At 38.9% G+C, this 13,755-nt stretch overlaps 1 long non-coding RNA gene across 3 annotated transcripts in view; it reads right to left on the bottom strand.

Annotated features, from left to right (window-relative positions):
- LOC148052394 (uncharacterized) overlaps positions 1–10,740 on the bottom strand; it is a 48,939-nt gene extending 38,199 nt beyond the window's left edge. For 2 of the 3 annotated variants that reach the window (XR_015699180.1, XR_015699179.1), the window contains exons 1-2: positions 10,707–10,740; positions 7,535–7,587 (exon numbers count right to left, since the gene is read on the bottom strand). This is a non-coding gene — a long non-coding RNA (uncharacterized LOC148052394). The remainder of the gene's footprint in view (positions 1–7,534; positions 7,588–10,706) is intronic. The other variant, XR_015699181.1, reaches the window with a different exon arrangement.
- Positions 10,741–13,755: the final 3,015 nt, after the last annotated feature.

Raw genomic sequence — 13,755 nt, 5'->3', positions numbered from 1 at the left:
CATCACTGTCACTGTGGGACTAATTTCATACAACATTGCCAAGGTTTCATGTGATGGCTGTATGGAAAGAAAACGCAAATCAATCCTCACTGCTTGTTTGGCAATCATCTGATTTTTAAAGCCATCCCCTAGTGTATGTGATTTGTAGGGGAGAATCTGAATTTGACAGCCAAGTCTCACAATACTGCACATAAATTTAAAATATATCATGGACTTCTCAAAATCTTCAAAACACTTGGCTGGTCTTGTTGCATCAGAACAGATAAAATCCTTATCAGGTATCTTCCTATCCAAAACTGATCATCAGTTTTCCAGCCGATTGACAAGAGTCAGAAATTGGGAGGATGACCAATGAAGCACAACTTATTTTTTTATTGTTTATACTAAAGAGCCTTAAAACTTTGAATTGTAATCCAGTTAAATGCAGGTGCTAAGGATTTGGTCTAATTGCTCCTTTTTTCATCTTGCCAGGTTATTTGCTTTAATCCTAACACCACAGTGACTTCCACAACCTAATTACACCTTGCAGAACCAAGTACAAAACTAAAACAGAACACGGCCAAGGTTTCTGGAACACTGTCTTAAATCATTAATAAAAATGAAAAATCATTTAGGAAAACAGTAGTTCTCCACCAAAAAAAAGAGAAAGGTGATTCTTCATATGAGTATTTTGCAAGAATAAGTATTTGTTGTGGCTGCAAGATTTTTGTTGCAAAATAATGTATTCTTGGATGGCAAAAGTTTCTTGAACCTTGAATGACTGAGTACCATTTTTCATTATGTTAATTTAAGTGGTAAAAGGGTTTCCTGACTGACACTAATTGATGGTCCCTCCTGGGGCTTAATTGACATGAGTTTGTCTCTATAAACTTGCACTGTTAATCAGCTCCTTACCCACTTTGAGAAATGTTTGCAGCTGAAGTGTCAGTGGGGGTTACAGACAACACACTGATTCTAAGTGAGGGTACTTTTGAGCACTCTAGTTGTGGTATTTCATTAAACTGATATTTTCCTAATCTCACTCTAAAGTAGAAATATAGTGTCTTGGATTCGTTTACTGCTGGAATTATTTTTTGTTGTTGTTTTGTAAGCATTTCATTTAGATGTTAAATGTTTCCTTTTATCTATTGCAAATCAGTAGGCTTAGATAACTAGAAGTTAAATACTGTTTGAAAACATACAGAACTAGCTAAGATATCAAGCCATCGTGTTCCTCAAGGAAAGAGTCATCCTTTTGATTGCTACACCCACAGTATTCCTGTAGTGATATCCTATTTAGGAAACAAAAGGAAAAAATTGCATTATGATATAGTGATTGGACAAATATCCTTTCTTCCCGAACAGAACTAGCATTGAATATTTTCTGAAGTTTCTGTCAACTGTTAAGCTACACCAGTATTGAATTACCCCAACAACTCTGCCCCTTGGGCTAAGATCTTTGTATTTTGATTTAGATAGTCCTTGTAAAAACAACGCTTACTATCCAAATTGAGCTATACTCATAGTCCTTTCTCCTATACCAGTTGCCAGTGCTATTTCTAACTTCTCATTTTTAGCACATCTTTTACTTCCATCAGTTTTCTGATTTCTTAAGAAATCCTGTGCATTCACAATATAAGCCATTACCTATTAATAATAATGGTACAGTTATAAACTTCCAAAATAGGTGATAAATCTGAAAATCTGAATTCCTATCTATCATGCATATAAAGAAGAGGTGACTTCATTGCATTGTTTCTCAATAGAAAGTACGGCAAGTATCAAGTACCACTTTGTATTTGATTTACTTTGCCGATTATGGTCTTTGTTCACTAACAGTATCAGCAAACTGGTTAAAAACAGTTTTAAAGAGTAAAAAGGGTGATTTATGAAGCATAACCAATCATTTTACTGCCCATTGCAGATGGCAGGGGCGCTTGGCAGAAATGGGAACTGCTGAGCAATGGCACCGTAGCTGATTTATACAGAGGCAGAGAGCCCACTCTACATGTTAGAAGGACTCTTTCTTTTCAGCGTTTAATTTTCAAAAGATGTTTGGGAAGATAAGGTTATTTATAACTGTTTCGCTTTAAGTTACACAGAACTAATCTACAAGATATTTTGGGAATGCAACTTTTCCTCTTGCCTTAAGTCATTGGCCAGGCTCCCAGCTTTTTGGCCTCAGGTACAGTACCGCTTTCCTGCAGCCCCAAAAGCAATCCTGCTCTACTGATCTACATTCATAATTCTGATGTAAAGAGCATTTTACTAACCCATCATGCTGACTACACTGCTCCTCTCTATGCATCCCTCTACTCACTGCCCTCCCTAAAAGCACCAAACAAGTTGTTTATTTACTTTCACAGCCCTCAGCAAAATAACATCTGCTCTAACATCCCTCCTGCCATATCAAGAGCTCAGTCTTTCCCTATTCACTCTACAACATTGTTTGAAAAACCTGAGTGATGAAAGCCAATCATCTTCATGCTATCTTTTACTCTTGGGAGGAACACTTTAGAAATACCTGTAAAGGTATTTAATTTTTCCTCTTTACAACTCTTCATAATTCATCTGCTGTGAAGCACTTTGGAACAGTAACTAGATTTTGGTGGGGGTTTTGCTCTGTGTTTGTACAGTGCTTGCTATAAGGTCATAGACACTATAGACAAGTTGATAATAATGGTAATATTTGGTAGGTTCACAAAAATGCTGAACTACCTCCAATTTTATAATAGCTACCTGAGTGGGAAACGCACAGCAGTAAACATGGCTAAATCCATTTTTATAGACATGTATATAAATTATTGGGATAAACTCATCAAAAGCACAGCAGGTTAACTGGTATACCAAGTGAAAAAATCTGATGACATCCTAAAAACAGCAATATAAGCGTGGCCTTTAAATTGTTAAATTATTTGGACAGGGAAAATTATGTAGATAAAGATAAATTATTCAGTATGCATCCTATGCTTATTTCAGTTCAAGTTTTTGTTTCCTGAGAAGTCAAAGCTTGTGGGTTGCTTTGAATTTACGAGTCATAATGGGCTGACCCAATTTAAACGAGCACATTACAAGTCTCCAGAATCATTTTTCACATCATCCATTTAACATCTTTTTCTTTTTGATGGCTGTATTGTTTAGCTAGTCATATGTCAAAAGGTACTACATGCTGTCAGGATATTTTCTTAAAGTTACATCAAGGAAAAGAAAGACCAAAAAGATTTTAAGATGGGCTCATGAAAACTTTCAATCATATACTGTTCCACAATACATAAATCATACAGTTGTTCAGATACCAGCACTCAGTGTATGATGGTGTACATCTGTTAGGCAAGGAGCTATCAAAGCCATTTCATATTTCTTCCATTCTGTTATATTTGCCTGCTTGATACTCTGTCCAGTGTTTTTTCTCTCTCCTCTTGCGTGAAATGAAATATATATAAAATACATAGATATGGTTCATCATTACATCAGCTCAATTTTGTGAATGTTTAACAACCAACCACTGAGAAATAATAATTGTTAACTGCTCTTAAGTAGAAGAACAGTGGTTATAAAGCAAAATCCAGACTGGACAGTGAAAGAGTCATGTACTTATTCTAGCAAGTTATAGTCATATAGTGAAAGCTGCCATTGTAAAGTTCAAGCCCAAGTTACCTATGCTTCTTACAATTCCCTAACACGTTTTACTGCTAACAAACAAGATTTTTTCCCTCCAAAGCATTCTCTGGTATACTCTGCTTCTACTGCTATCTCCAAGATGTTGAACATCGAGATAATACTAGCCAACACTCACCGTATTTTACGGTAATTAAATACATTCATAGGCTCCAGCATAAGCATCTCTTGAGGAGCTCAGTAGATGACCAGTCCAGCCTTACAAATTTGCACCATGGCTGTATTACCTGAGCTGAAACAGACATAAAAATCATTTAATCTAAAAATTTTGTAGCAAGCAGAAATGCCTGCAGCAACTGAGAACATGTTATAGCTGAAAACAACGCTCTACAGTCATCCCTGACAAATTCCTCAATAAAGTGTTTTTTTCTAAGTAGATTACATAAATTTACGGCTCTAGAAGAGTGGCTGTGTGGCACGTTTGCCAGCAATTAGCTCAGCAATTGAAGAAGGTTTTCCAAAGCCCCTTGGGAAGCTCAGAGCTCAAGCATTTTTCCCTACTACCTTGATGCTGTTGAGTGTAAATGGCTAAACACCAGTCACTGGGAACTGCTTATTGCACTCCCATGTTTGTGATACCAGCTCCTGAAGCATCCTCACATTGAGAAGGATCTCTTACAAATCCTATAGCTACACACTGGCCTCAGATATTTTGTTCCTCAATATCAGAATATCTGAACACTCCAGAATTTATTTGTTTCTACCTTAACAAGGCTTGGATAAATGAAAACACACTTGTTCAAAGTCCAAACAAAACCAAAGGCTTAGAAGGATGCAAATGGGGAACACAGCAAGTCTCATTTAATACACTTACTCCAAGGTTAAGCAGAAAAGACCTTTTCTGTTCTGAATCTAGCAGGCAAGCTTTAGACTCATAGTTAATCTAAGTAGGCAGAAACCTAGTTTTAATCCACATCCATATCCCCAGGCTTGTTTTCACAGGCACAAGTTTTGGGTTGGGGGATATCACCCTCAGCCAGATTTACTGTTTGCTTGGGGATTCACTCACATCTCATCTGTTCTACGCTTGGACTTGTTCAGAAAGGTATTTTTCCTTCAAAACTTCACCTATTTTGAAATATAAAATTCACTTCGGCAGTCCATTATTTTTTATGTTTAAGTGGCTGGAAAACTGGAAACCCATTGAGCCATAAAAGGCTCTTTCTCATCTGTTAACACCATACACAAACCTAAGTGCTGAATGTTTCCAGTCAGCCAGGGACACAGAACATATTTATATGCAAGCAGACAATCATACTTTAGAAATCTATAAACTTTTAACACATTTATATAATAATTCTTGATTAACCACTTTGGGAAAAATGGCTGATGTATAACCCTTGTCTGGATGTTACCAAACCAGAGAATTTAATTGTTGTAAGAATCCTAGCATGTGTAACAAAGTTTATGGTGGTAAGATACTAAGAGTTTTTGACAGAATGGTAGTGTTTGCTGATTTACATGCCATGAGCCACACTAGCGGGCTCTGGGGATCTTTTTATGCTAACAGCATTTGGGGTAGACCAAAATGGGATTCCAAATAAAAATACATATACAGGTCAAATCTAGTAACTGTCTGTAGTAAACACATCAAGAATAAAACTAGAGAAGAGGAACAAGAAATCCTTAAGCAAACTCTGGAGTATTATTAGGGTATTTTATACAAACCAAAAAACCCCAACTTCATGCATTTGTATATTCAAATCATAGTGGTATCATGCAGTAGTACAGCCTACAAGCATGTATACAAGCTATCCATTCTTGATACAGAATGGATTTATGTAGAACGCCGAGCTCATCTCCAAAGACTCAAGTTATCAAAAACAGACAAATAGGTGGCTCAGATTTTAAGCAAGCCATTTCATCATGTAGCTCTAACATGAAACATATGCTTTATTATAAAGTCAAGGAAAGCGTGCACATTTCTATTGGCTAATAGCTAGTGACACAGCTACACTGCTTTTATACACATATGAGTTTCTGCTAGAAGAGTTAGTTTATCAACTGGCTGGTCTAATTAATTTGCGCTTTCTGCTTGGTTACTGTGGTTGTCAACTAAGTAATTAGGCATATGCAAATAGACTTGATATAAGTCAGCACTGAATCACAAAAAGTTGGTCTGACTATCAAAACTTTCTCTTATATCCCAGTTACTAGTCAAACATCCAGGCTTGGTTCACTGAGCATACTAGTGGCATGTACTTGTAGCCTTGTGGGGGCATTTCAAGCCTATCTTGACATAATTGATAAACTATTCTCCATGGAGAACAAGTAGAGTATTGGAAATAAGCATCTGTGTCACCAAGTCAGGTCCATGCTTTCTTTTCCATTTGCTGCACTGCATACATTTTTACAAGGACTTATTGCCCCTGAAGTTATGTTAACAAGAAGCAAATAAACCATTACCAAGCAGCTCATGTTACCAGCATGCTCAGAGAGAACTTTGTTCTTCTGAAAAGGTGGTGCTTTTATTAGTCAGAGACTGACTAAAAAGGGCAAGGAGTGGTTTTCCCTGTGCAGTTTCACAGATACTCACACAGGTTCCTCCTGTATCTCTTCTGCAAATTCCCCCTCACTGTATTTTCTTAGAGTCAAACTAGATAATACCACTCCTGATAAACTGTTTGACCCTTCAGCGGTAACCCCTATCTTCTTGTGGATCTTTCTAGAAAACTAATCTTTTGGGGGTTGTCAATGATACTGAGTAGGAACTCTTACCTGTTTGGCCCCCCTCCTCCTTCCATGGTTTTATCTGCATTTACACACAGGTAAGGGAATGTGCAATACATCAACAGATATTGAATAGTTTCTTGTTGAAAAGAAATACCTTAAATTTAAAAGCCCACAGAGAAAAGAAACTGAGAGCTAACATTAAGGGCTCTGCACGAAGTTCTCCATACACAATTACTGTGAAGTGTTGTGGGACAAAAGAGTACCCTTGCTAAACACTGCTTTCAAACTGTCTCACCACATTACATTATTATATAGCAGCTTTTAAAACATAAGAAGTAACTCTTAACTCCATATCTTTTTGCCTTTTTCTTACACTTTTGAAAGTGACAGCTGCAATCAGTTGTCTTTTCTGATAGCATTAGGAGTTGTCCATATGAAATGCTGCCAAGGAAGACTCATATTTTATGGACTTTTTTTAAGGAAAGAGGTCCTTCCTTAAGTCTAAGAAATAGGAGAACTACTCCAAATGCACTAATAAAAGAAACAAAACAGATCAAGGAGTTAAATTCTATCCGAGAAGTGAATGTTTTCAAAAAGAGTAGCTTATGAATTTTCCAAGTTTAGACCAATGTGGATAGTTAGAGTAATTAAGTCTAGGAAAAAACTCAAACACACACATGGAAAAGAAGAATGCATTTCTGAACATGCCATTTCATGGCTGTGCATGTTAGTCCAACTCTTCCCACTGGATACATTTAGTGCTTTCCTTATTCTGGGTTGTTACATAGTCAGCAAGACTGACAAGATAAATGAGTCAAAAACCAATCCCACCAAAACCAGGTGATATTTCTTTGTATCAGTGACCTAAGCTAGCCTAGAGCAGGTACAAGAGAAGAAAATGGGGCAGTAGGGGAGTGCAGTGAATTCTTGACCCTTTCAGTGGATGCACTGTCTGAGCTAACTAACCTGCACTAGGATGCACTAACCTGAGCTCCTCAAGAAGCCACATACTGGTAAAAACAGGTACAATCATTTTGCAAAGTGGACATGAATAAGGACACATTTTTTATTGTCAGCCAGTTGAAAACCAAGACAGGAAGAATCACCTTTTGCAACCTGCAAGTTCACATGATATTTTGAACCCAACACTGAATAACACATATTTGGACAGTCAGCAAAATTTAGCTTACATCCCCAATCATACCTGTCATTACTCTGGCAGAAATTTCATTAAAACACCACCCCTTTTTTGCACTCCTGGAAAACAGATTAACATCTTGGTTAAAAATTCTTGGGGTTACAATTCCTCTATCTAAAAAAAGAGCCTGCACAGACTTTTAATACATGGATTAAAAACAAATCTAAAGAAATAGAGAAACCACTTCACAAAACACCAGGCTCACCACTGCCATGGGAGGAGACTTTGGATGCTCTGTTTAAGCCTAGAGTCGATTATTTCTCACACAATAGGTGTTCACACTGGGGAAAACTACTTTACTTTAATATCAGGTTGCTGTTGGGCATCTCTATAATACTGTGCTGTGTCTACAGTGCCTCCAATAAATATAATAAAAAGTAGTAATGCACTGCCATGCTACACTCTGACCTCAGAAACGTAACAAGTAGGGGCAAAAGCACCAGAATCTTAGAAATGGGGAAAGCAATGCAAGAAGGGGGGGAAGCAACTCTACTTTAAGCATGTCAAGGCAATGAAAGGAAGTTACAGAGAGAAAAAAAAAATCAATGTGGATTTAAAAAAATGCAGGGAGTTACTATTAGGGATACCTGGCTGGATGAAGAAAGGTAGAATTTAGGTGGTTGTATTTAGCCCCCCTAAGGTGCTCTATATCTGGAAAGATATTGAGGAGTCAGAGGACTTGAAATTAATCAATTGACTTTTAGTCACAAGCAGCCATTGCAATGATGCTACAAGAGAGACATACGACCTCACTCTCTTAATCAAAGCTGGAGAAGTTACTCCTCATGCTGGGGAAGATTACATGCACTCTTCCTAAATCTACCCAGCCTGTTTTCCTGCTTATTTAGTTTATGCTGTATTTGTGTGTGTAGTTACAGAATGAGATTTTCATGATGCTAAGCCACAAACATTGGTGGGAAGAGTTTCTCTGTTCATAAACAGTATGCCATAACTAAATAGGTGTTAAGGTTGCAATTCAACTGAGTGTCAATAGCTGACACTGAATTGTGATAATAGAGGCAGAATTGCATAAAGGCAGTTCTCCTCACTCTTAAATTAGATTATTTCACCTTTGTCTTATTCAAGGTTTTCTTCTTTATAAAAAGGAAAAGAAAGCCTCAGAGTTCTGACTCATCTGACAAGTGATGAGGAAAATATGAACATGTTGGACTGAGGGAAAGACGGCTTGTAACTCTGGCTCTGTCCCAAAAATCTGTACGATATGGAGCCACCTCTGTTTCCCCTTATGCTTTTAGGGACCTGACTCACCTTGCACGTGTCCCAGACCAAGCAACCATTCTGCAACTATGAATAAAACCTACAACAAAACTTCAAACTCCAAGTCTGTAAATACAGTATTTGCCAATGCAAGTTATCCCATACCATTATATTTAAAATGAATAACATCCCAGGGAGAGTATGAAAAATAGCGGCACCTATCCTAAAAAGGCACCAAACCTCTCAGAATACCATCCTCACCAGTATTTTTAACTTCACAGCATAAAACTTCTGTACTTTTAACAATTTTTTTTCTTTTTTTGTGATCAGACATTGGTTCTGCCAGTAAAAGCCACAGTAAAATACAACTTTCTGAAAAACATGGAAAGCTTATAATATTTCTACCTTTTTTTTTAGTGTGCCCTTGGAAAACATCACTCAATATGAAACAGCACAATCATAATTACTATGTTGCTCAGCCTCCTCTGTCTAAGCCAGGTGTCTACATGAAGGGAACATATCTTCAAAAGCAGTTAGTACCTCATGGCTTCACTTGATGAAGGTACTAGCATCTCTGAAAATCTGGTCTCCTCAGTCTCATGGCTTAACTATTATTGCATATAATAAGAAACTAATACAAATAATGTATGCAGCCACAAGCTACTAATACCTGCAGAAGACCTGCTACTGTGACCAGGAGCATCCTGGAGACTCTCCATGAAGAGAAACTTTCTTCTTCACCCCTGCCCCAGGTGGAGTGTCACAGTTTACAAGAACAAGGCAGAGAACTTGGAAGAAATCCTGTGCCAAATGCTCCAAGATGCAGAAGGTCTTTCTAAGTGACAGACCTGTAACTAAATGGACTAGCAAGAAAACTAGAAATATTCACATTTCAGTTGGCAAGTTCTTGCCCATACATTAAGAAATAAATTTGGAATTATTTAAAGGATAAACACACTTTTTTTTTTTTTAAAGGATTAATCAGGAATTTCAAAGGGCTCTTAAAGGGTTTAAGCATTCTTCCAGCACCACAGGGAAACCAATAATTAGCTTTTCTCAGCCAATATGTACTTGGAGCACTGGAAAATGATGAATTATATTCTGTATGCCTACCTCCACAGAGGAGGCAAAGTTCATCCTTGTCACTATGAACCAAGTCCAAGTTCAGCTGGCCAGGCTGCAAGTGGCTGTAGACTTCTGCTATGTTAAGAAAGGTATAGGCATTCATTTTGGGGGAATTTACTGTACAATACACAGACCAACTAAGCAACTCTTAAACTTGCATACTTTGTGGAACATTCCATTCATTCAAACTGCCCTTATTACATTAATCTAGCTAAACCAAGTTTTAGAACAAACAAGCAGCCATGAACTGTTTCTCTGCTAAATAAAAACATGACAGAATATGTAGGTGTACAATTTGAAAGCTTTCCTACTTTTTTTAAAGTATCTTTAAAGGTAACAGCAGGATCAGTGGCAGGCAACACAAAGCACCAGTGAAGCAGTATCTGCAGAGGTTTGCTTGGGCAAATTCATCACTGCTTGGCAAACTAAGCACTTTCCTCCAGAAAAATCTTTGTCCTTTGGAGTTTTTGATTTAAACATAGTTAGTTGATGCAGCTTCTTCATAAGTCTCTCTTTCTTAAAAGCACCTCTGGCAAAAAGTAGAGGATAAAAGCAGAGCAGAGCCAAGTAACCAAGGATCTACATGCAGCTAATGCCTGTGTGCAACAGCCCACTGAGTCCCAGCTGCACTCCCAGGAGCCAAGGACAGGATGAAGGTGAACACAACCTTGACTGTAAAGTCCTTGGGCAGCCACAAATTGGAGGAGGGCCTGCCTTACAGCAAGGGCAAAAACCACCAGGAGAGTTGTATTACCAGTTTTCCTAAGTTAAAATAAAACCTGTGCAGCTTTTCCCCAGGAGTCCCACTATCCCCAACCCAGTCACACGCATGTACCTGCCTCTCTGCCAGCCCCAGGCTTGCTCTCATCCCTCTTCCCAGCAATCTTCTTCATATGTGCTCCCTTGCTCTTAAATACTCTTCCTTGCAATTAGACATGTAATTCCTCCCACCTGCACTACAGGGCAGCCTGGCTCACCCTTACCCTCTAAAGGCCCGTAACATTAATATATGCTATGCTGCAAAAAGATGGTGTCTATCTCAGGCCGCCACTTCTTGCATGCTGAGTACAGGCTGGAAAGATGAGACAGACCAAATGAAAGCCCTAAATATTTTCAATCATGAGTATCAAATAATGAATAGAGTCATGAATTGCTTCTAAGAATAAAGCTTATGGGAAAAGAAACCAATAACTGTAACTGTGTTACGTAAGTTGTGTAAATCCACCCAGGTGAAGAAGATGAGCTTTCTAACTTGGACATTTATGGAGCCAGGGTAGGTATGCAGATGCCAGCACCTCATTAGTAGAGGAGACCTGGTTACCAGAGAGCAGTAACAGGATTTATCCCAGCAGCAGCATTGTGGTGTCCATCCAACACACTGATAATTCACCCAGACCACATAGTTCCTGGCTGTTTGCCACGCAGCCTCTGAGTCTATGTAGTTTTGAAAACAGTGTCCACATAGTAGGGGAAACCACAGTGCTGCAAGTGGCGCGTTAGAGGAACTTGGGCTCCTAATGGTGAAGGTCCTCAGGGCCATCCTGGCTGCCGTCTGTTATGGCAGCATCCCATGGGGATCTGGAGGAGCAACCTGTCACCTCCATGATCATCAGGGGCAATTCTGAAGTCAGCTGCAAGTCACCGATGCTATTTACATTGTGAAATCCTAGCGAGAGTCCTGAGCGACTCTGGAGCGTCCAGTGTGCTCTTGGAGACGAAATAAGAGTTTGCTTTCTGTCAACGAGAGCATCTTGCAGGTCATAGTCGTGGGAAACCCCCTCTCCTGGCTGCTGTCTCTAGTGACAGAGCCCAAACCTCTGCAGAGGGGCTGGGTACCCCACTGACCGACTCAGAGCCCATCGGCTCCGTTTCGGGACACCTGGCTCTGCAGAGCAGAACTACATAGATTAGGCTGGGCAAAGAGCAGAGGCAAGAGCAGAAAGGGAAAGAGTTTATGTGGCTTAGCTGAGTGTGAATACCAGAGAGGTTGAACCTAAATATCAATATAATCTATTTCCTTCCAAGAATGTATTTCTTGGCCACTGACTGATCTGTTAATCCTCTTTTTCATTCTCCTCCCTTCAGTAAAACTCCCAAGTTATTACAGTGATATCTAGGGACACAATATTCATGGTTCTACTGTAGTATGTTTTACTGCTCCCAATAAAATTTGTACAAAGGTTACAGACTGAACTTGAATTGTGCACTTACTGGAAGCAGCTTGAACCCCTTGGTTCTGCATTTTCATCCTGTAAAATGAAGATTATCCTCAGAACTATCTGAATGATAAATGAACCCCTTGCATCATTTCTCTTCCTTCTCTTTTTCATAATTTCTGCTCTTATTTTTCTTTCTCTGTGTCCCGAGCCTTGCTTTTTATATATCTTTCAAAGTTCAGCATATGCATATACCTCAGTATGGGCCTATCTTGAATTGCTAATATCATATGCTATACGTGCTTTCCGTCTTGCTGGAGTGAATACGGTAAAAGAACAGAATGCATTTTTCGAAGATGTCATGTAACATGAGATATGCAAATTGTCTCTGATTGGGAAGAAGAGATTATTTTTCCTGTCAAATACATATGCTTTATGTACACTGCTTGTTAGAACAATGTTCAACAAACTTTCAATTTTTAAAAGCTAGAATAGTCCAAAAATGGGTTTTGCATGTGAAATCTTCAACCATAAGAAGAAAAATGAAAGTACTACACAGTGTATTCTGTTATCAGGACTAAACACGGGTAACAAGAAGGGTCTGAGGCAAAGCAAGGAATGGAGACTGCCAAGTTTGTCTATACAATGTTGGTTTTGTCCTTTTTTTTCCTGACCTGTGTGGTGGGGTAGAGGGGGAGGGAAAATGTACAGCAGTGGTGCCAGCCCCATTGCCAGTGCTAAGAGGAGGGAGGGACGGTTGTCGGGACGCGGTGGCTCTGTGCAAGCTCTGTGATATCCATAGGATTTAGCCAATCTGTTCCTGCAGATGTCAGTTTTATGCATGATTTACCTGGCTTGACGTGGCTTCTGCTCCCGCGCCAGCACTGCCAACTCGCAGGTTGGAAAGCCGTGGTGCCCCGCAGCCGCCGCGCTGCCAGGGCTGTGCAGAGCATCTATTCAAGCCCTCTGCTGCCCCAGAAAAGGCAGGATAAGGCTTCTGTGATTTTGGTCTCCTTTGTTCTAGGGGTTTTCCTGAGCTTTTCTATATAGCTCTGAACATTTGCAGAATTTTTTTCTTTTTTTTCCTTTTTTTTTTTTTCCAGATGGGCTTCTGCTAAAGATTACAAGTAAACAAAGGAAAACAGACACAAAAAAATGCTTTTTGAGCCAGACACTGGGACAGCACATACACTTGTCATCCCTCCATGAAGTATTGGCTATTAAAGATGTAATATTTCCACTATATCTCAATTGCAGTATAACAAGACTGACTCTGAGTGAGTGTATGCAGCTGACCTTCTGTGAGCATTTTCAATACACTTCAAAATATCATATTATTTACCGGTTGTGGGAAAGTGTTCTTTAGTAAGTAGTACAAAGCAATCACAGTGGCTTTGGAGATTTTAAAGATTTCCTAAGGAGCCACTAGTGTCTGTAAGATGCCCTTGGGGCTTCTGTTTTGCACTATGATTGTACAGTGTTTTATTTCTGTCATAAAACGCATACAAAGGGAAAAGGAAAGAAGTAATCTTCTACAGCTGGAAACCAAATTACAGGACTCTCTTATAATAAGGAGAGATTTTCCCCAAAGTGACACAGTGGGACATTAAGGCTTTGAATTTGATCCTACCTAAATGAACAGGAAAAAATTCCATTGACTTTAGTGGTAGAAGATCAAACTCTAAAGGAGCTATTTAAAATGTTATGTAGGTGATTTATGAATGTGGT

The sequence above is a fragment of the Nipponia nippon genome, unplaced genomic scaffold (genome assembly GCF_047370975.1).
Source record: "Nipponia nippon isolate SJK-2023a ecotype South Korea unplaced genomic scaffold, ASM4737097v1 scaffold_5, whole genome shotgun sequence".
Classification (NCBI taxonomy): domain Eukaryota; kingdom Metazoa; phylum Chordata; class Aves; order Pelecaniformes; family Threskiornithidae; genus Nipponia; species Nipponia nippon.
Note: the sequence above shows the minus strand (reverse complement) of the source record. Positions and strands in the feature narration are given on the sequence as shown.